We start from the raw sequence: 23,572 nt of genomic DNA on the forward strand, positions 1-23,572 counted from the left end.
TCTTTGCCTTGGCCCTAAGGCTTGTTTCGGATTAATTGGAATCTCTTGTTTGTTTTGTACCAAACTAAATAGGAACCATAGTGTACATATATATAGATAGCATTTAGTGTAGTTGCATGCACGTAATTAGTTGTATTTAATAAATTGCTTACCCTCCTTATCCTTCTCCTTTGATTGTGATTAGCATGAGGACATGCTTGGTTTAAGTGTAGGGGAATTCATGAGTCCATATTTTTCGGTATATTTTGGTTTGATTTGAATGGATTTCATCATATAAGTCCACATTTATTCATCCAAATAGCATGCTTTTGTGTTCTCTCCCTTAATTGTGCCCAACTGTGAAAACATGCTATTTTGTGCTTATTTTAATCACTTTTATCCCACTTTTATGTCATTCGATGCCATGACATGTTTGTACAATGATTTTAGGTCCTAGCGGCAAGTTTGGCAAAGCAAAAGTGGAAGGAAGCATGTACAAAGGGAGAAAACATGAAGAAAACAAAGGAGAAGCACACATTGGAGTGTGCGTGCGCACAGACACCTGTGCATACGCACAAAAGCCACAAAATCATGTGTGCGTACGCACAACCGCCTGTGCGTACGCACAAGAGGAAAATCAGCATGTGTGCGGACGCACACACCTGTGCATCCGCACACGTCCTAGCACGTGACTCATTTAATGGAAATCGTTGGGGGCGATTTCTGGGCCTCCAGAGCCTAGTTTTTGGACTTTTTGATTCTGATTCTTCCTATATTAAGCAAGGCCTCGCTCCATTCAAAGAGGGGAGCAATTAGGGTTAGATTTTAGTCATGTAGTTCACTCTCTAGAGAGAGAAGCTCCCCCTTTCTCTAGAACCTAGGGTTTTTAGTTTAATTTCCTTGTAATTGCTACTTTTAATTCTTGTTTTAATCTATTTTCTTCTAGCTTTCTTTGTTCTATTGTCTTAATTTCCTTGTTTATCTTGTTAATTTCTCATTTTAGTTGTCTTTTATGTTTATGCATACTCTTGTCACTTTAATTTACATTCAATGTAGTTTTACGTTTCATGCCATTTATTGCTTTATTGAGTTGCTATCTTTATTTTCCTTGCTTAGTAGTTGTAGCATTTATTATTTCTTGTCATTTTACCATGCTTTCTTTACATGCCCACCAAGTGTTTGACAAAATGCTTGGTTGGGTTTTTGCTTAGTTCTTCTCACTCTTGGTTGGAAAATTGTGTGGTTTGGGTGAACTTGAGTGGTGGATGTCCATTCCACATTGTGTGAGGGTTGTTAATTAATTTGGTTTCCCTTGACTCTAAGTGACCCACTAGTGTTGACTTAGAACTTAGGGATTGAGATTAATTATGCCTGGTTGACTTATCCTCGATGTAGGGTTGACTAATTGGGATTAATTCACACACAATTACTATGTTTGTGGTCCACCACTAGGATAGGAATCCTTAATTACCCACTTCTTGCCAAGAGTCCTTTCTAACTTTCAATTTCCATTTTTATTGCCTTTACTTGCCTTCATTTAATTTCTTGCATGTTAAGTTACTATCTTGCATTTTAATTTTTTGCAAATTTCTATCATCCAACCCCCATTTCTCCCATAGCCAACAATTGTACACTTAATTGCAACTCCTAGGGAAGACAACCCGAGGTTGAATTACTCTTGATCTTGATTATTTTGTATTGAATTTATTATTTGATCTTGAGAATTTATTGTTGGTCTAGACTATACTTTCAATGATGGAATTATATTTTGTGAAATCTAGACTAACAATAGTTCTCATCATCAGCCACCAAGGTCCTTCAGTGTGGCTTCTACTGGCCAACACTCTTCAAGGACTCCCGAGAGTTCGTACGTAACTATGACAGTTGTCAACGAACAGGCAATCTCCCCCACAGTCACGACATGCCTCAACAAGGGATCCTAGAGGTAGTGCTGTTTGATGTGTGGGGTATAGACTTCATAGGACCTTTCCCACCTTCCTACTCGAACACCTATATCCTTGTAGTAGTTGACTACGTATCTAAATGGGTCGAGGCAGTCGCATCACCCACTAATGATGCTCGAGTAGTGATGAAGTTCCTCCAGAAACACATTTTCAGCAGGTTTGGTGTCCCACGGACACTGATTAGTTATGGAGGCAGTCATTTCTATAACAGACAGCTTGACTCTACTCTACACCGTTATGGTGTTCACCATAGAGTGGTAACTCCATATCATCTGAAAATAAATCGGCAAGCTGAGGTCTCCAACAAGGAACTAAAAAGAATCCTGGAAAGAACTGTGAGCACCTCTAGAAAGGATTGGGCGAGGAAACTTGATGATGCTCTCTGGGCATACAGGACAGCCTTCAAGACCCCTATAGAAAAATCACCATATCAATTAGTTTATGGGAAGGTGTGTCATCTACCAAGAGAACTGGAACACAAGGCCTATTGGGCAATAAGATTCCTCAAGCTTGATGCTAAGGCAACAGGAGAAAAAAGGTTACTCCAGCTCAATAAGTTGGATGAATTCCGACTTACGGCATTCGAGAATGCAAAATTCTACAAACAAAAAGCCAAGAAATGGCATGACAAAAAGATATCTTCCAGAGTCTTTGAACCTAGCCAGCAGGTTCTGCTCTTCAACTCTAGGCTCAAACTCTTCCCTGGGATGCTCAAATCACGATGGACACGACCCTTCATAGTCACTAATGTGTCACCCTATGGTCATATAGAACTCTAATGTAGATACTCCGACAAGAGATTTACTGTCAATGGACAGAGAGTTAAACATTACCTTGGAGATAACATTGAGCAAGGTAGCTCGACACTGCTGCTTAAATAAGTATAGTGAAATCCAGCTAATGACGGTAAATAAGCGCTTGTTGGGAGGCAACCCAACCATGATTAATATATTTCTATTTTTCTAATTAAGTTATATTAAGTTATTTCCACAATAATTTCCTTTGATTCCTAATGTTTGTGACCATGCACTGTACTTACAGCAGCAACAGAGACAGCCAGAACTATAACAAAACACCCTGGAGTAAACTCCTTGCTGACATTGAACGTCAGACAAGGAGGCGAAGGGGCGTTCAATGCCCCACAGGGGTAAGAAGTTGGCGTTGAATGCCTCACAGAGAGAAGTGTAGGCGTTCAACGCCCAAGAGGGAGCAACAGTACTGGCGTTGAACGCCAATGAAGGAGTACCTTGGGCGTTCAACGCCCAAAGAGGGAGCAAAGACCTGGTGTTGAATGCCAGGAAGGGAGTACATGGGCATTCAACACCCATGAGGGGAGCTTGCTGGCGTTGAATGCCAGCATGAGTACATTCTGGGCATTCAACGCCCTAAAGGGGAAGGAAGCCTAGCGTTGAATGCCAGTCATGGAGCTAGGCTGGGCGTTCAACGCCCATGAAGAGTATGAATCTGGCGTTGAATGCTAGAACAAGGAAATTCTAGGCGTTCAACGCCCAAGGGAGAGCAACAATTGGCGTTCAACGCCAAAGGAGGGTAAGAGGATTTGACTTTTTCAAACTATATCTTTTCCAAATCTTATCTTTTCAAGCATCTCTTCTCTTATTTCTAATCATAATTTTCCAAATTCAAATACTTTTGATTCAATCCTTTTTTTAACAAAATTCTTTCAAACGTTATTTTATATTCCTTCGTATTTTTTCAATTTCAAATCTTTTTCAAATTTTTTATTTCTTTTGAATCCCTTTTCATTCCTTTTTTTTTTAAATTTCAAATCTTTCTTTTATCTTTAACACTTCAAAAAGTAGATCTTATCTTTCTTATCTTTTTAAAAGATAGAGAATCATATCTTTATCTCTTCTTTTTCGAAAACCCAAGCCCCCATTCCCTATATATTTTCATTCCACCCCTCCCACTCCCTCATCCCCCACTCCATTTGAATCCTTCTCCTCCCCTTTTCCTTCTTCTTTTTGCTCGGGACGAGCAAACCTTCTAAGTTTGGTGTGGAAAGTGCTTTGCTTTTTCGTTCATTCGAACTTCATGGCTCCAAAGAGTGGAAGATCCACTTTAAGGAACAAGAAAGAAGATGACTTACCAAAGCCAATAGCTGTCTTCAAACCTTACATATTCGACACCAAGAAGCATGAAGAACATTACTATAAGGTAATGTGCAAAAGGACAGTGATCCCGAAAGTCAGATTCGAATTGAAAGAAGATGAGTACCCAGAGATCCATGAATTGATTCAAAAGAGGGGTTGGGAAACTCTGGCCAACCCTGCAACCAATATTGGAATAGTTAAGATCCATGAATTTTATGTGAATCTATGGATGACAGAAAAGCAAAAGAAAGATGGACAAGGATTCCATACTTGGCGCACCATGGTCCGAGGAAAGACTCCCCACTTTAATCTAGACAGAGTAAGAGAGATCTTTAATTTACCCCTACAAAGGGATGACCCAGAATCCTTTAATAGGAAGGTACAAGCCAATCCAAAGTTGGACTAGGTCTTAGAGGACATATGTCTGCTTGAAACTCAGTGGATCAATGACAAGAAAGGCAAGCCAAACCAACTGAGAAGAATAGACCTAAAGCCAGTTGCTAGAGGTTGGCTAGACTTCATTGGGCATTCCATACTCCACACTAGCAACCGTTCTGAAGTGACTATCAGAAGGGCTGTAATGATCCATTGCATCATGATGGGGAATGAGGTGGATGTTCACCAAATAAACCCCTGTGAGCTGTACAAGTTCGCAAATAGGCTCTCAGCCCATGCCAAGATGGCTTATCCAAACTTTATCTCTCGCTTATGCAATGCAGCAGGAGTCCTGATTGACAGAGACACGTGCATCCCAAAAGACAACCCAATTACCAAGGAGAGTATAGAGAGTGCAAAGGAACCAGCCCCGAACAAGGTACAACAGCCAGGCGATCATCCTAAAAGAAAGACGCCTGAGCCTCCTCAAGTTGAGAATAACCCTCTAATTGAATATTGGACTCAACTGACAACATTTACTGCACAATTGCAATCCATTGTGGATCAATTGAGAGAAGAGCAAAAGGACCAGTCTTGCATGCTTTGCAAACTGGTTAAGGAATAAGAGAAGAAGAGGCGCGAACTAAAAGAGTTGAAGCATCAGAAATTATCCCCTGAAGAGAATAATGACCACCATGATTAAGGTGGTTGAGTTTCACCTACCTATTTCTGTGCCTATTTTAATTACTGTTTCTCAACTTTAGATTTGCATGATCACTAGTAGGATTTAATTTTGCTTCTATCAATTAGATATAAAATATCCCCCTTATCATTCCATTAACTTGAATAAAATTTTGATTTTTTTTGAAGCAGTAAATTACATAAATTTTTGAGTTATATAATAAGAATAGTCCAATTGTTTGATGTGGTGGCATTGCTTTTACTTTCTGAATGCATGAATTGAACAGTGCATATTTGATGTTGGAGTTAAGAATGTTGGCTCTTGAAAGAATGATGAAAAAGGAGAAGTATTATTGGTGATCTGAAAAATCCAAAAGAAATTGATTCTTGAAGCAAAAAAAAGCGGCAAAAAGAAAGAAAAAGAGAAAGAAGCGAAAATAAAAGAAATAGAAAAAGCCAATAGCTCTTTAAACCAAATGGCAAGAGCAAGAGTCTAAGACTTTGAGCATCAATGGTTAGGAGGGTCTAAAGAAACAAAATCTTGGCCTAAAAAGTTTAAATGAGCTGCTTCCCCTAACTAAATGCTTGTGGTGTGAAGGTGTCAAGTGAAAAGCTTGAGACTGAGCAGTTAAAGTCGTGATCCAAAGCAAAAAGAGTGTGCCTAAGAACTCTGGACACCACTATCTGGGAATTCTAGCAAAGCTGAATTACAATCCAAAAGAGTTCACCCAGTTAAGTGTTTGTGGCGTTTATGTATCCGGTGGTAATACAGGAAAAGAAAACGCTTAGGGTCATGGCCAGACTAAAAAAAAAGGTTGTGTTCAAGAATCAAGAAGAACTAAACTAAGAGAGTCAATAATATTAACGTGGCGGAAAATTGTCGATTAAGAATTTATAAATAGAACAGCGTTGTAAGTACAGTTCTTAACCGACAAAAATTCCACTTATCAATTTAGAATGGTTGTCACAAAATTAGAATAAAAATACTGGGAGTAGGAATGCCAGGTCGTCTCCCAACGAGTTGACAAGAGAGTGCTATTTTATTAGTCAGGAATTTTCTGAGAAATTTTAAGAGTTGGAGAACAGAAAATTAATGATTGTAAATTAAAGTAATGAAAATTAGCAAGAGAATTTATATAATCAAAATAAAAGCCTTGACCGGGAGAAGATTAATTGGAAGTTCTATCCTTGTTGAATTTTTCCAAGTGTAATAGCGAGAGGTTGTTGTTTTCACTTAGTTAACCCTTACCGAATAAAGGAAAGTCAAGTGATTGAGCTAACTCTTACTCACAAGTCCTAATCCTCTCCTATGGAAGGATTAGCGTTAGTCAATAGAGAGTTAGCCAACAACTTCCAATTGAAATTGACACTTGAGTATTCCAACTCAAGGGTCTCCTTTTAATCAACCCCCAAGTCAAGTTGGGAGTCTACTCCATTGACATGAATACAACCTTCACAGATATATAAAGGGAATAAGAGGAAGACATGATAAATTAAATAGAATAATAACTGAAAATTAATTAAAGGTAAAAGTAGTTCTTTGCATTAATAAATCCCAAAATCATAAACATATGTATCTGAACAGGGTTAATAGGTAATTAAAAGAGTAAAGGAATAAAGGAACAAACTAGAATAATGGCAACTTCAACGGAGGTAGTGACTCTTCTCAATATCCAAATCAAAGGCATCAAAAAGCATAAAAACTAGAAATCTATGAATGTGAAGAAACCTAGAGGAATTAGTAGAATTCTCCCTAGGATTCTAAACTAAAACTAAAACTATCCGAATGAGAATGTGTGTTGAGTTTTTGCTTATCCCTTGGCTCTAGTCTGTGTTTCTGGGCCGAAAATTGGGTCTAAACTCAGCCCAAAATCGCCCCCAGCGTTTTCTGCTATTTCTGCAGGTTGCGCACGTCATGCGTATGCGTCAGTCACGCGTGCGCGTCGCTGGTCATCTTCGCGTGTCACGCGTACGCGTCAGGTACGCGTCAGGTACGCGCACGCGTTGCCGTGCAAACTCCAATTCACGCGCACGTGTGAGCCATGCGTGCGCGTCGCTTCTCGGTGGTTATCTCCTTTATTTCTTGTGCTCCTTCCATTTTTGCATGTTTCCTTTCCATCCTCTAAGACATTCCTTCCCTATAAAGCCTGAAAACACTTAACGCACAGATCACGGCATCGAATGGTAATAAAGGATAATTAAATTTGACAGTTTAAAGGCCCAGGAAACATGTTTTCAACTATATCACAGAATTAGGAAGGATTTGTAAAACCATGCAAATTATATGAATAAGTGACATAGAGTTGATAAAAACCACTCAAATTAGCACAAGATAAACCATAAAATAGTGGTTTTTTAACTATATCACAGAATTAGGAAGGATTTGTAAAACCATGCAAATTATATGAATAAGTGAGCAGAGAGTTGATAAAAACCACTCAAATTAGCACAAGATAAACCATAAAATAGTGATTTATCAAATATCATCTGGGTTCTGAGTTCCTAAAGATGTCAACACTTCTGAGCTTCAAAAGAAAGTAAGATGCCAAAACTATTCAAAAGTAAATATCTAATAGCCCCGCTCATCAATTGGAACTAAGCTTCATTGAAAACTCTAAAATTTATTGTATCCTTCTCTTCTTTTTAATCCTACTTGTTTTTGCTTGCTTGAAGACAAGCAACAGTTTGAGTTTGGTGTTCTGATAAGCGGAGATTTTATACGCTTTTTGACATTATTTTCATATAGTTTTAGTTATGTTTTGATGGAGTTTTATCATGTTTTAGTAGGTTTTAGTGAAAAATTCATATTTTTGGATTATACTTTGACTTTGTGTATTTTCTAATGATTTCAGGTAATTTCTGGCTGAAATTGAGGAGCTTTGGCAAAGTCCGAATCAAAGGCAAGGAAAGCATAGCATATGTTGTCAAATTCTGACCTCCATGCATTCAAATGAGCATTTCTGGATTTACAGAGGTCCAAATGATACGTTCTTAACGGTTTTGAAAAGCTAACTTCCAAAGATTTCCAGAAATATATAATGATCTACACTTTTCATCGAAGGAGCCTGCTCATTTTGGGCGTTGAACATCCAAATCATTCCCTTTCTAGTGTTCAACGCCCTAAGGGGACTCAAGCCAGCATTGAACGCCCAAAGCACCCCCTTCTGGCATTCAACGCCACCCAAGAAGCACAAGGCAGTGTGGATTACCCCCTAAATGGGCATTCAACTCCCATTCCTCAAGTTGGACGCCAAGATCAGCCCAAGCACTCAACCAAAGTGGGCCCAAGAGTGGACTTTCGCACCTCTAGCCTAGTCTATCATACTTTTGTACTTCTTAGTTATTAGGTTATTATATATAGGAGAAGATCACCCATTTTAGGATCTTCTACCACTCCATTTTCGAATACACTACTATTTTCTGTACAGTATGAGTAACTAAACCTCCTAAGTTAGGGTTAGGAGCTCTGCTGATTCTTATGGATTCATAATATTACTGTTTCTATTTCAATATGTCTGATTCTATTCTTTTATGCATTCTCATTCTTCATCTCATGAATTAAGGATGAACCGTGATATTCATCCTTGTTCTACTTGGGTTCCGTGCGAGTCTTGACCTGGATAGCATTAAGCTAAAGCTAGAGATTGCATTGCGAATTCCAAGAGAGTACCTGGGAAACTTTGGGTATGTGACATAAAATCCCGTTGACCGTGGGTTACTGAGGTCTCTGTGGCGCTAAGGCTAGAGTCAGAAAAGCAGCATTCTCTGATCCGGAAGATTCGACCTTGTCTGTGGCATTTTGAGTAGGATCGTGAAGGAGAGTTGATTGCTTAGTGCTTCATCTTCGGCTATAGTGAGAAACCATGAGTTAACTTTATGAGAGGACATGAGTTACTCGGATATGGTGGACTGCTATGGAGAGAGAAGAGATTAACTTGATGAGAGGACATGAGTTAATCAATTACTGCTGCCATTGAATGAATCATTCATTGTTGAAGTAGACAGTAAGAAAAGTTAATCCAGAAAGAATATACATCTCTGAAGCTTTAACTGAATACTTATCATTGTTTTCACGTAAGAAATATATCCATGTCATCCTGGTATAATAATCAATGAAGAGAATGAAATACCTGGTATTATTGAGTGATAGGTTCTTCATTGGACCACAAACATCAGCGTGAACTAATTCAAGCATCTCCTTGGCTCGTAAAGCTCTTCCAGAAAGAAATGGTTGATGACTGATTGCTAAACACCGGTTTAGAAAATTCACAAGTTTAAAGCTCAAGATTCGTCGTTGCTCTAAACTGAAATTCAACGCTCTTCAAAATTTAGTAAAAGATGTCCCAAATTCAAATCAATAACTAGAAGTTTAATCCCGGGTCATTTTCCCTAGGAATCACAATTGAGTGCATTATCATTGGCTATGAGAAAATTGGGGGGTTTGGATCACAATTAATGGAAATTTAAATAGCAAGAAATTAAAGAGCAAGCAATATCTAAATGACAAAAGAAATTTAAACTACGAACAATTAAGATAATTAACTAGAAAATGAAAGTAAATTCAAATGCTAAAAATATCTTGGCAAGGGTTGAGGGTTAAGGATCATTATCCTTGTCACTAACCACAACATGATAATTATAAAGAGCAAATACAATTTGTCAACCTCTATTAATCGAGGAGAGTCAAACGTGCTTAATTAATCCTAATCCATAAGTCCTAACTAACTTATTAATTAAATTACTAAAGAATTAGATTCAATGGAAACAAGATTAATTAAAATCTCTAAATTATCAATCCACTTGGATATTAGTAACTCAAGTTCACCCAAGTTCCCAACCCAAGTCAAAAGTGCGAAAATCTACTCTATAACTAAGGCATTTTATCAAATATTTGGTAGGCATAAAAGCAAAGCATCATAAATTACAAGAAATAGTAAAAACTATAACTACCCAATGCAAGAAAGCAATAATATCAACTCAATTAAGCATGAATAAAACATAAAAACACCAATTACATTAAAGAAAAATGAGAAGTCAACAATGGTTCATAAACTAAAATGGCAAAAATAGAGAAAGTAACGAGAAATTCTAAGAAACTAAAGTAGCAAAATAAGAAATTGTAAGCTCAAAACTATAGTTAAACAAAACTAAAAACTAGAACTAGAGAAAATTAACTAGAAACCCTAGAATTCTAGAGAGAAGTTGGAGCTTCTCTCTCTAGAATTCACTAAAACAACCTAAAAACTAAAATGTAAGACTACCTGATTTTTTCCCCTCATCTCAGCTTCATTATACCATCAGAAATGGCTATTGGAGGCCTTTGGAAAGTCCAAAAACGAGGATGCATGTGTTTCATTAAACCAGGCACATGGGGGTTTTTCGTGCACGTAGAAAATGATCGCTCACATGGAAAACTTGCCTAAGTGAAATTGCTCGCCTACGCAAGAAATTCGCCCTTGCGAGCATCTGGCGATCTCCACTTTAAATCGCTTCCCGAATTCGCTTCTTCGCTCCATTCTTTTCTATCATTTGATGCCGTTGATGTATCTTAACCCTGAAACACTTAAAAAATTTTTATCACGACATCAAATGGCATAAAGAGAGATTAAAATATTAATAATTAGGAGCATAAAAAGCATATTTTTTACAAACAACTTCATCGGAAGCAAGATTCGGAAAGACTCAATTAATTTAGCCAAAATTGTGCAAGTTTGTTGATAAACCCCATACTTTTAACACAATTTATAATAACAAAACAGAGTTTATCAGTTGACGATGTTGCTTACCAAGTAAGCATCCTTTGCAAGGTTGATTAATCTATGTTATGCTTGGTAGATCTCATTAGTTGCTTTTGATGTAGCAGCTTTAATCCATGAAAGTAGAAATGACCAAATCTTCGATGCTACAGCCATGAATTATCTTCTTGTGCCTTTAATGCATCTTTTATTATATAACTCCATTTTAGTGGAAAGCTCCTATTCTTCATTTTGACTATTACTAGAAATCTTTTGGTTTTTTTTTTTCACTTATGGTGCATGAGTACATCTTTTTCAAAGTGTAATATGTAGCCTTTCTCCATCATTTGGCCAATACTAAATAGATTCTATGTTAGTTTAGGAACTAACAGAACATCATGGATATTCTTAGTTCATATCTTGGTGTGGACGGTGATTGTACCTTTTCCATTCGCTTGCACGATTGTTCCATCTCTATGTCTGATTCCAGATCGAACAGATTTATTCATGTCATTAAATAGGATTTGATCACCTGTCATGTGATTACTGCAACTACTATCGAGATACCATATGTTATCTTTTTTCTTGCACTCTTCTTTTAATGATGTATAGAAGAGGCACTCTTCTCCCTCCTTTTATTTAGGAAAGTTTGCGCGATGATTGATCTTCATCCTACAGTCTTTCTTCATATGCTCAAATCTTTTACAATTGTGGCACTGTGATTTTCCACGGTGCCAACAATCCTTTTCTAGGTGGTTAGTATTTTTGCATATGCCACATGGAGAATATTATTTTCTATCTTCAGTTTTATGTTTAATTTTTCTAGAAGTGTCTAACTTTCTAAAATTTTCTTGTCTTTTTTCTCCTCCTCTTTTATTTAGATTCTGAGATTTTATATTGAGTTTAGACTGAAATATATTTTCTATTGAATCTTCATCATCTTGACTTGCTAGTCTTTATTCAAAAGCTTATATTGAGCTTATTAACTTTGTTAGTGTTAGTGTTAATAGATCCTTAGTTTCCTCAATTATAAACACTTTAGGATCGAATTTGGAAGGCCAGTATGAGTATTTTCTTCACTATGTTTTCATCGGACAAGTCCTCTCTATAAGCTTTCATTTCAATTAGGATTAAGTACTTTTTTCGTCCCTATGATTTAGGGTCAAAATCAAAATCATCCTCGACCTTTTTTTTATTAAAATCCTTCTCAATGTCAAAAACGTTATAAAATCATCATTTTCACCCTAAAAAGACAAATTTATCCTTACAAAAATTAAATTTTAAAATTAAAAAACACAAAAAATAAATTATAAAATTAAAAATTATAAAACAAAAAAATTAAACTTCATTCTACATTCCAGATCCCACCATCATCTTTAGCCCTAACCCCTCCCTCATCAACATCCTCTTATCTTTCTCATCTATCTCTGAAAAAACACCCACGTAGCTGCGCCATCAGCCTCCCAATCGATACTGACGAGCTTCCATCCGTAGCAAACTGCCGCCTGTCAACTCGCCGACGGCGACGACCACAGCCACCATGAAGGGAACCCCGAGTGCCGTCGACCAAGTGTCTTACATTCTCCAGACCTCTTTGCTGGTGACGACAACCACGGCCCCATGAACGGAGTTTTGAGCGCCGTCGTTACCCCGCGCAACTAAAGCTCTCGATCTCGACCCCTTGTCGTCTGTTCCTCCCGACGAAGCAATTGACGATGTCAACAACCACGCGAAGGTAGCCCGTTGTTACCCCGCAGAACTAAAGCTCTCAATCTCGACCCCTTGCCGTCCGTTCCTCCCAACGAAGCAATTGACGGCGTCTCCTCACCGTAGAAGACGACGTCAACAACCACGCAAAGGTAGCCCGTCTTTTCGTCGCGCCCAACCACACTCTCCATCAACCCTAAGCCCTCTGATTGTGTTCTATTTATTGTTTCCCTTTTTTCAAACCATTAATTAGAAGGAACGAACATGAATAAATTAATTATTGTTAGTGTTGTTGTAGTTAGCATAAGAGATATAGTAGTGGGTAAAGAAGAAAATTATTATTATTCATTTCTGTCTTTTCTTCTATTGTTGTTGTTGGTAGTGTTGGTGGATTGTGAGAAGGAGTCTGGGTTACGCCTGGTGGTGAGAGAGTGACAGTAGGATGTGATGCGTGAGCATCTTTGGTGCGCAAAAATTAAACTCGCACAACTTCACCGGCAAGTGCACTGGGTCGTTCAAGTAATACCTCAGGTGAGTGAGAGTCGATCCCACAAGAATTATCGGATTGAGCAAGCAATGGTTATCCTACAGATCTTATCAGGTGAAATAGAAAGAGAGTAGTTGTCGTGGTAGGCGAGGCGCATAAAACAAAATAGTAAAGAATGCAGTAAGGAATTGATGTATAAACAATAAGGATAAATCAGTTAAGTCTTTGGAAATGCTTTATCTTTCTGGATTAATACTTCTTACTGACTACATTAACAATGAATGATTCATTCTATGGCAAAGCTGTAAGTGATTAACGTCATGGGTCGTGGTCAATTAATCTCCTCTAATTCACATCGAACGCCGTTGTCAGTGGTCATTCAATGTGAACGAAGATGAAGCTCACACAATACATACTCCATTGATCCTATTTAAAGTACCACAGACAAGGTCAGATCTTTCGGATCGGAGAATGAAGCTCAATATTCTAGCCTTAGCGCCACAGAAACCTCAATTACCCATAACTAACGAAATTATATGTCACATATCCCAATTAGCCAAATAACTTGTTGGTTCAGGTGATGTATTCTCAAGCTTTAGCTCAATACTATCCGGATCAGGACTCGCAAGAACTCATATAGAATAAGGGGTCATACTTTTATTCCACCCCAGATTCATTTAGATGAAGAATGATAATACATCATAGAATGGAATCAAACATATATTAAAATAGAAAAAGTAATATTATTGATCCATAGGAATAAGCAGAGCTCCTAACCTTAACCTAGGAGGTTTAATTGCTCATAATTTACAGAGAAAATAGAAAAGATCTATCTGTCAATTCATAAAATTTATTAATCCTGAGTGGTCTCCTCTTTAAATAGTAAATACTAACTCTAAGATATGTTAATTTTTAAATTAAAAAGTACAAAGATAAGACTAGATAAGCTAAGGAGTGCTAAAATCCATTTTGGGCCCACTTTGGTTAAGTGTTTCATCCAAGCCTGGCATTCAACTTGGAGAATGGGCGTTGAACACCCATTAGGGGGGTGAATGCGCTGCTTCCTTGCTCCTTTGGTGGCGTTGAACGCCAGCTTTGGGCGTTCAACGCTGGGCTTACTCCCTTTTGGGCGTTGAACTCCAGATGTGGACGTTCAACGCCAGTTATGGGCAGTGATCTAGAAGAGAAGTATAGACTATTATATATTACTGGAAAGCTCTGTAGCTCAAGATATGCTCCTTGGAATGCACGGAAGTTAGGATTTGACAGCATCTACTATGCTTTCTTCGTCTCTAATCAAGATCTTGCCAATTTTGCCAAATTCACCCAAAAATCTCCTAAAATCATAGGAAAAATACAAAAACTCAAAGTAGCATCTAAACGGTGAATTTTGCACTAAAACATACTAAAACTTAATAAAATATAACTAAAAATACTATGAAAAAAGGTATAAGATATCCACTTATCAATCTTATACCCTTTTTCATATCATTTTCTAGTTGTTTTTAGTTAGATTTTATTTCTTTTACTTGATTTTAGTGAAAAAAATCTCCTTTGGATGCTACTTTGAGTTGTTTTAGTATTTTTATGATTTCAGGTGAAATTTGGCACAATTTGGCAGAGTTTGGAGCAAAAAGGAAGAAAGCTGCCAGCACCCTCCCTGGACGCTAAACGCCCAACTGGCGTTTAACGCCAGCAGGGGACTCAAGGCCAGTAGCGTTGCACTCCCCCCTCCCCACCCCAAGACGTTTAACGTCCAAACTAGCGTTAAACGCCAACAGCTCTTCGAATTCACACTCATGTGGGCCTCTCAAGTGGATTTAGCACTTATTAGTTTTTTTTTTGTAATTTTTATTTATAAACAATGTCTTTTAGGTTTAGAATTTATTATTTTATTTTATTTCCATATCAAATTAGGTTAGTATAAAAGGAAAAAGATCACTTGTATTTTGGATCTCCTTCCTCTCGCACGTTTTCAGAACCCTAGTTTTCTCTATAAGTTATGAGCAACTAAACCTCTTGGTTAAGGTTAAGAGGTCTGTTTATTTCTATGGATTAGAACTATTATTCTTCTATTTTAATTTATGTTTGATTCAATTCTAAGGATTATTTTCGTTCTTAATCTTATGGACTAGGTGGAACGAGAGTATGACCCTTTTCTACATGAGTTCTTGTGATTCTCGAGAGAGTTACCTCGCTTGAACTATAGCTTGAAAACAAATTCCTCTTAAACTGCTAATTACATGAACTAATTTGGATAATGACATATAATCCTGTTAGTCTTGGGTAATTAAGATTTTCGTGGTGCTAAACTAGTTTTCTGAACTTCACCCTCTAATCGGAATTAAGTGACCACGAGAGTGGCAGTTAATGAAGGTTAGAGGAGGCTAAATCACTAAGAGATTAGGGTTTAGACATTTAAATTTTGCCATAGAATGAATCATTCATGGTTAAAATAGTTGGTAAGACATTTTAATCTGAAAAAGTAAACATCTCTGAAATCTTAACTGATTTCTCACACTGCTTTCACACCTAATTATTTATTTGCTTTCTTTATTTTTTTTGTTTATTGTTTATGCGAATTGCAACTCACCAAACCCCTTTTTAATTCACCTGACTAAGTCCAAATTGACAACTATTGCTTGCTCAGTCCGACAATTCTCGTGGGATTGACCCTCACTCACGTGAGGTATTACTTAGATTGACCCAGGATGAAGGTAGAGGTGTGGGTGATTGGTGCATATGGTGGTGGGTGGGTGTGGTTCAGTGGATTACTGGTGTGTGGGTGAGGGTGTGGGTGAGGGTCAGTGGATCACTGGTGAGTGGATGAGGTTGAATAGTGGTGGATGATGATGTAGATGAAAGAATGAAGATGAAGTGGCTGGAGGAGAAGGATAATGATGTTGGGAATTGGCAACTATTCTCTTTTTTTTTCAACAAAAAGATAGTAATTATTATTTTTTAATTTTAAAATTTACTTTTTGATTACTTTTTTATTTTATAATTTATTTTTTGTAAGGTTAAATTTGTCTTTTTAGGGTGAAAAGGATGATTTTTTAATGTTTTGTGACGTTGAAGATGATTTTAATAAGAAAAAAAGGTTGAGGACGATTTTGATTTTGACCCAAAACCTTAGGGACGAAAAAAGTACTTAACCCTTTCAGTTACTAAACTCATTAATCTTGTATAATAACGTTTTATTTTCTCAGAACCTTTCATTTTCATATTTGCATATTGCTTTCTTAGAGGTTGGAGGAGGATTGTGTGCACCTTTGTGTCGCCTCTGTACTCTTGCTCCAAATTTTTCATACTTCCTTAGCTGACGGTATTCCTCTTATTCTTGAGAAGATTGTCTTTGTTACAGCTTGTTGGAGGAAGCACAGAGTAATATAATTTATTTGTTTCTCTTTCTTCAATTTTTTCTTTTCTGCAGTGGAAAGTGTTGCTTGATCCTTTGGCATGGTGAACCCTTCGTGGACAACATCCCACAAGTCTTGTGCTTATAGAAAGGTTTTCATTTGAAAAGGCCAGTCCTCATAATTGTCTTCTAACAATATAGGCACGAGAATATTTATAGTTGAGATAGTCATTGTTATAAAAAAATTTGTTTGAGTGGGTTATAATGTGGTGGATATGTAAAGTTGATAGGTTAGAAAGAAAGATTCTACACTTAGTAGATAATCAAACGTAGCTCTGATGTCACTGATAGTTTTATGAAATAGTTTGATATTGGTTTAGTGTATTATGTACTTAAATTGTGTAGTAAGAATATCAAGCATAGTTTTGATGAAGGAGTAATTTGAATGAATGGTTTGAAAAAAAATTGATAGTTATATTATTGATGGATTAAGGAGAGAGAATACAAAGGCTAGTGAAACTTAATGTGTTTGTTAGTTTATGACAATGAACTTCATAATTGCCTATTTATAAGCTCTTTAATTTGATTTTTAGATAATTTTAGTTTTTAGATATTAATCTAAATATTTTTAGATATTAATCTTAAATATTTTTAATATTTAATTTTATTTATTTAATTTTTAAACTTCTTCATTATAATATCTAAATATTTATTTTTATCAAACAAGATTATAAAAATTCTAAAAAATTCTACACATATGTAACATAATCAATATAAGTTAATCTCTATTAACAAAGAAAATCAATTAAAATGAATTATTCCAAGCAACAAGTTCTAATCAATTAATCAATAGAATTTTTATAAGTGGATTAGAGTTAAAATAGCTATGACAATTAATCAATAGATCAATTGGTGACTCAATGTTATCTCAATTCATAAACCATTAAACCGATTTTTTTTATCTGCAAATTATGCCTTAACTATTCTATGATGAAATGGTATCTCTTACTTTTAGTTTAAGATTTATTGTTACAGAAAAAAATACTATAAACAAGTTAAAAAACATATCAAAAGCCTCTGTATATAATAGGAAATTAAAGAGCCAAATTTTTAACCAGCACGTACTTCAGAATTTGTCAGAATTGCTATATGATCAACATAAAATTTATTTCATGTTATATAGCCTGAAAAACTGATATATATATATATATATATATCAAAGAATTGTTCAGTTTACATAAATGAGAACCACTGTGCTACGTACAGATATTTCATTTCAATACTACTCAAAACCAAAAAATGGATTTTAGTCTTTACATAATAAAATAATTAATTAGGATCAATAAATAAAGATGACAAATTGAAATAACCAGTTATTCTTATGTGCTTGACAAGCTAGCACAAAATGAAACGGATCTCAAAATATGAACCAAACAGTAGCAGATTCATTATTCATCATTTGAATCAGATATCCGTGAGTTTTTCTTGCGTTGTTGCTTGTTGGAAACCCATGAGAAACACCCACTTGAAGAAATTTCGTTCTTCGGAACTCTGTTGGTTGTGATTGTATTATTAATCTTCATGTTGCTGCTCTTCCCGTTTTCTTTTCGTTCTCCTTCTTCTTGTTCCATCTTCTTCATCTTCTCCTTATACATCTTCCGAATCGTGTATGCTTCGGCGAGACTAGTACCAAATCCTATCGAAGCCATGACTACCACAATAAAAATAATAATAGTCAAGTAATTGAAGGTTTACAAAGGTCTCAATACAGAGTACCAATAACCAATAATGTTAAGAAGTTGTAGATGTATTGTTCAGTAACAAGAAAGATACCCTTGGTTAACTTTATATAGAGTTGAATTGGCTTGGGTATCAAGCAAGAAAAGCCATCCATAGTTTGAACACTTTTCATCACGTAGGTGCTTGCGAAGGTGGGATAAAAAAATTTGCAATATTAATTGGTATTATCGCATCATCCAAAAGGCCAAAGGAAATAAACGAGTGGGTTCCTAGCCTGCCACGTTTGATCGTACTACATGGTCTTGGGTGTCGAACGGTGACTGTTCCTTTGGAAAGGGTCAAAAGATAATGGAAACAATGTTTTATTTTAATTTTAAAATTATATATAGAAAAAATCTAGAAAACAGTACTTTTATTAAGATTTGACCGCCCCTTAACCAATAAAAGTAGGGCTGGAAGTAAGTCAAGTCAGCTCATGAGTAAGCTCACGTTCGACTCATTAATAGCTCGATAAGCTAAGTTCGTGAGCTAGTGAGCCAAGTTTAAACCTAAAATTGAGCTCATAAATTAAATGAACCGAGTTTGAACTTGGATAAACTCAGCTCATTAGCTCATGAGTTGGCTCGATTATATATATATATAATCTTAATTTTTAAAATTTTATATTTTTTATATATAATTTTGATATAGAACATAAATAAACAAATTATAATTTATTGATAGATAAACAATATATAAAATTGATCTTTTTAAATATTTTTTAAAATATATAAGTTATAATTTATTGATATAGAATTATAGATTATGTATTTATATTTCTATTATTTGAGCCACCTCGTGAGCTTTCGGGGAGTTGAGCTTGAGTTTAAGAAATAAGCTCGATTGTTAACGAGTCGAACCGTGAGGCAAGCTCAATTTTTGTGAGCTGAGCTTGAGCTTGGTCTAACTCGGCTCACTTCCAGCCCTAAGCAAAAGAAAAGTGAATTTTCATACCATAAATGAAATCACACACCATTAAAATATCAATAATGACTAATTGATGGCTACAAATCATAAAATTTGTTGGCCCCTAGCACTCCTCTTGTATAAATATTAACTAACTTGAGTTAGAGTGGTCCGTTCGAATCTCGTCTTATATGTGTAGTAATTTATTGATCAATAACAAATTCTTAAATAAAATTCAGATTCACGACGTATTAGCTCTTGATATATCAAGTTGCATAATACCATAGGGAACCAAAAAAATCATATAAATATTAATTTTTAAGTAGGTAATATTTTTTATTATAAAATTATTTTTTTAATCTTATTTTTAAAACGTTTAGAATTTAATATTAGAATTTATGGTATAAAATTTAAAATTAAAAAAATTACTTATATTAACTAAAAAAATTGGTTTCTTAGTAAAATTCTTTAGTTTTCTTTCTCTTAAGAAAGGTGTCTTTAGTTTAATAATGTTATATTATATTAATTTATAATATAAATACTTAATAATTTATATTACTATATAAATACTTAATAAAACAAGAAAATAGAAATAATTCTATTCAATAATTGTCAGAAACAAAATACATATTTATGACAACATTTATTATTAATAATATTAATAAATAATAATATAATTGTTATAAATTTGTCTCAAACTATTTGCTATCTTCTTGACTACTCATAAATCTTTGGTCAACATCTGAAAACAAGGATTGGAGTCCAAGTTAGAGCTCAACCTTGTAGACCAAATAAATTACCAAGGGATGGAATCTCTTGGGGAAGGTAAGGACTGCTCATTTAGCGTACATAAAAGTTCCTCAAAATTTGAATTAACATAGTGCACTTAATTTGTGTTTTAAAAGCACATTTTAAGATTATCAATTAATTTTTAAAAAAAACTTTAATATATTTATTATTATTAAAATAAAATATTTAAAAGTTTTTATTAATAATACTTTTAATATTTATTTTTAAGACATAAGGTAGATTAATTTTTTTAATTCAGTTGGAGTTTTCAATTTTTAATTGATGAAATTGGGTCTCACAAGGAGTCCAAATTTAATACCATAATTTAATTTAGTCTTCCAATCATGAGATTTTAGGCAATTTAAACAATTAGAAATTTTAAGGGTAATAAAAACTTGCGAATTGTGACACAGAATTTGTGGCACAGTAACTTGAGAGGTTTACTAATTTCCTTTTGGATGGTGCAAGGAAGGCACAGGATAGATATATGTCTCTTCGTGGAACCGCACTGATTTGTTTGGCAGCAACCTTTATCGTTTGCAAAATTTTGACCCTTCGCCAAGCACGTAACGCTTAGTCAACAAAAGCGTCCATACTTGTTGACTTTAATTTCTTTAATTATAATAATTTCCTTCATGGCTTAATCCATCTCCAAGCCAATTCAAACTCTACAAAAGCCAAACTCATTTCTCTTCCTGCTTCAAGAAACTCTTCTACAACTACAAATCTTGAATTGCCGGTATATTGTTGCTGGCGCCATGGCTTCATCGGTAGGATTTGGTTTCGCTGAAACATACGTCATGAGGAAGGTGTACAATGAAAAGATGAAGACCAAGAACAGAGCACAAGAAGAAAGAGAAGAGAAGAACACTAACATGAAGATTGATACAACCACAATTGGGTGCTTCTCATCATGGGTTTCTAAGCAGCAGCACAAGAAAAATTCTCGGATATCCGATTCAAGCCAAAATGAATCTGCCACTAATATTTGATTCGTATTTAGAATCCGTTTCCTTGTTTACAATTAAGATTAGATGGTTATTCAGGATGAGAATCCTCATCGTCTTTGATAGGTCCTGAGATTTTTTTTTATTTGAACCCAATTCTTTGATTTGTGTAATGAATTGATTTACCTTTAAAAAGTATGAAATATTGAAATATTTTGTCTTTTCATGATGATAGCAATATCATTATTTTTGTATGCTGAGTAATGATACATAGCCAAAAATCGCAAACAATAAATAAAAATATACACTTAATAACATTTTCATTTATAAGAGAATGTGGATCACTCTCTTTAATTAATTTACACAATTAATTTTTTACAAATATCTCCTTTTATTAAATATACCAAAAATCAATTCAAATTTGATGAGAATCAAATCCCACTATAAGTAAAATAGCTTATTGCGACGCTTTTAAAGCATATCGAAAAGTAAAAGAAGTGTATAATGGCTTCTCGTCATGCTTTGAGTTATTGACACGTTTTTGAAAGAGTCACATCCTCACAAACATGCCGGTTGCTCTATCGCTACAATTTTATTGATCTATTGGCACACTTTTATTTATTGCTACGCTTAAAAACAAAGTCGTATGTATAACCCTATAAGCAAGCTTTTATAGCGTACCCTCTGGTAGACATACAACCACGTTTTTAAAGCATACCCTCTAGTGGACATATAGCCACATTTTTAAAGCATGTCAATTGTTGAAGATATGGCTACACTTCTGAAACATGCCAATAGTTGAAGATATGGCTACACTGTTGAGCATTACTATATAATATTGCCACCCTTTTTAAGTGTGGCTATAAGTTAGCTCAAAAAACATATTCTTCTCTTTTTTCATTAATCTTTTTATTAAAATCTTACAAAATTCGTATATAATTTTAAATTATAATTTAAAAGAGTAATTCAAACAATGATTAAAAAATTTATATATATAATTTTAAATCAACCAATCCAATATATATAAGTTGAAGAAATTAAAGATTCAAGACTAAAATTAAACATGTCTAGGGAACTTATATCCTAGACATTTTTACACATTCTACCAAGAAACCAAACAAGGAATCTAATACTTAAAGTCATAGTAATATAGCTCTGCATTCTTTTTGTAGCTGCATATTTTTAACTAATATGACCCATTTGATAACATTCCCAATTTTGAACCACATTGCTTTAGTTTTCCCACTGCTTGATATATCCCCATTGAAATTCAAAAAAGTAGAATGACTAGTAAATTATGCTCCATCAGAAGAACAAAATAAATAGCCATTTTCGTATTTGTGTAAGGTGAACAAGAACAATCATTTGTGAATTGAATCTCTGACTGCAATTATCAGTTGAATAACCACCTTGTAAAACTGGAATGTGTGACAATACATTAAGCTGCCAACTATTCCCTTCAGTGAACATTCCAGAGAAGAATTTACCTCCTGTATAACCGTTCTGTAGCATTTCACATGTTTTTGGCAGTGGATCTTTATAAACTTGGTAATTTGGTACTTCAAGAAGAGGTGCATAGTTGTGTAGAATCGAGCCATGTTTCTTCTTGACCTACCATGACTTGGTCTAGAGCATCAGATTGACAGATTGACCTGTTCTTGGACAGATTGCCTCTTTCTTCTAATTTAAATTTTGAATTGTTATTTTTGTTATCTTAGCCTTTGAGAAGATAATATTAGTTTTAGTTTAAAGTTTAAAAGTTAGATTAGGATTTAGATTGTTAATAAGTGAGTGATAGTTTCAGTGAGGATCATCTAGGATCTTCGGATCCCGATCATCTATCATCCAACATCTCTTTTATTAGTTTAGTTTTGTTTTAACTCTCTTTTGTTAAGGGTTAGGAGTTCTGTTTGATTATCATGGATTGGTAATGTGATTGTTTTTATTTTGATTATTGCATTAATATTTTTTCAAAAATTGAGTTTCGTTCTTTATCTTAAAGGTTAGAAGTATTGAAAAATATTACAATTCTATCTTAAATTCTTTTATTACTTTGGAAAATTTAACATCGGGATTAGCTTAAAACTCTTATAATTTTTTAACTTGGCTAGGAATAGTATTTTGAAAGTTGTGCAATGTTAAATTGAAATTATACTTAATCTCTTTTCTTAAATAGTTGATCGATAAATTGGCGATTAAATAAGTTAAAGAAAAATTTAATTGCTAAGGAAATAGAATTTGATTATATATGATTTGTCGTGAAAGTATTTTGTATAAATCAAAGTTAATAAACATGAGGATTTCCTTTTCTGAATGTTAAATATCTGTGAAGCCTTTAACATCTTTATTCCCTGTTTATTTCCTATTTGTTTCATAAGCATTCATTCGCACCAACACTCTATTTTATTGTTCTTTATTTTCAAGATTTACATCTTTCCTCTTGCAAAGGTCAGTTGATCTAATTAGAAGATTCAATTAGAAATTTTCTTGCTCAATCTCTTAATCCTCATGAGAACGATATCCACTCACTGTGTTATTACTTGAGGCGATTTGCTGCACTTGCCAAGATTAGTGCTGTAACACCCTAATATCCAAATCCTTATGCTCGAGTCATAAGTCAATGATAATAAAGTTGTACGACTCAAGGTGGATTATATATATATATATATAATCGAGAAGCCTGAAAAGGAGTAAAATAAAATCATAAATGAAAACACTCACGTATTGAATGAAAAAGAAGATAAAATGTGTTCG

The 23,572-nt window shown here is 34.8% G+C and overlaps 1 long non-coding RNA gene across 1 annotated transcript; it reads right to left on the bottom strand.

Annotated features, from left to right (window-relative positions):
* Positions 1-17,547: 17,547 nt before the first annotated feature.
* On the bottom strand, positions 17,548-18,493 carry LOC140180949 (uncharacterized). The gene is made up of 2 exons (XR_011875196.1): positions 18,231-18,493; positions 17,548-18,108 (listed from the first exon to the last, which is right to left on the bottom strand). It is a non-coding gene; the product is annotated as an uncharacterized lncRNA (long non-coding RNA).
* Positions 18,494-23,572: the final 5,079 nt, after the last annotated feature.

Source organism: Arachis hypogaea, chromosome 17 (assembly GCF_003086295.3).
Source record: "Arachis hypogaea cultivar Tifrunner chromosome 17, arahy.Tifrunner.gnm2.J5K5, whole genome shotgun sequence".
NCBI lineage: Eukaryota > Viridiplantae > Streptophyta > Magnoliopsida > Fabales > Fabaceae > Arachis > Arachis hypogaea.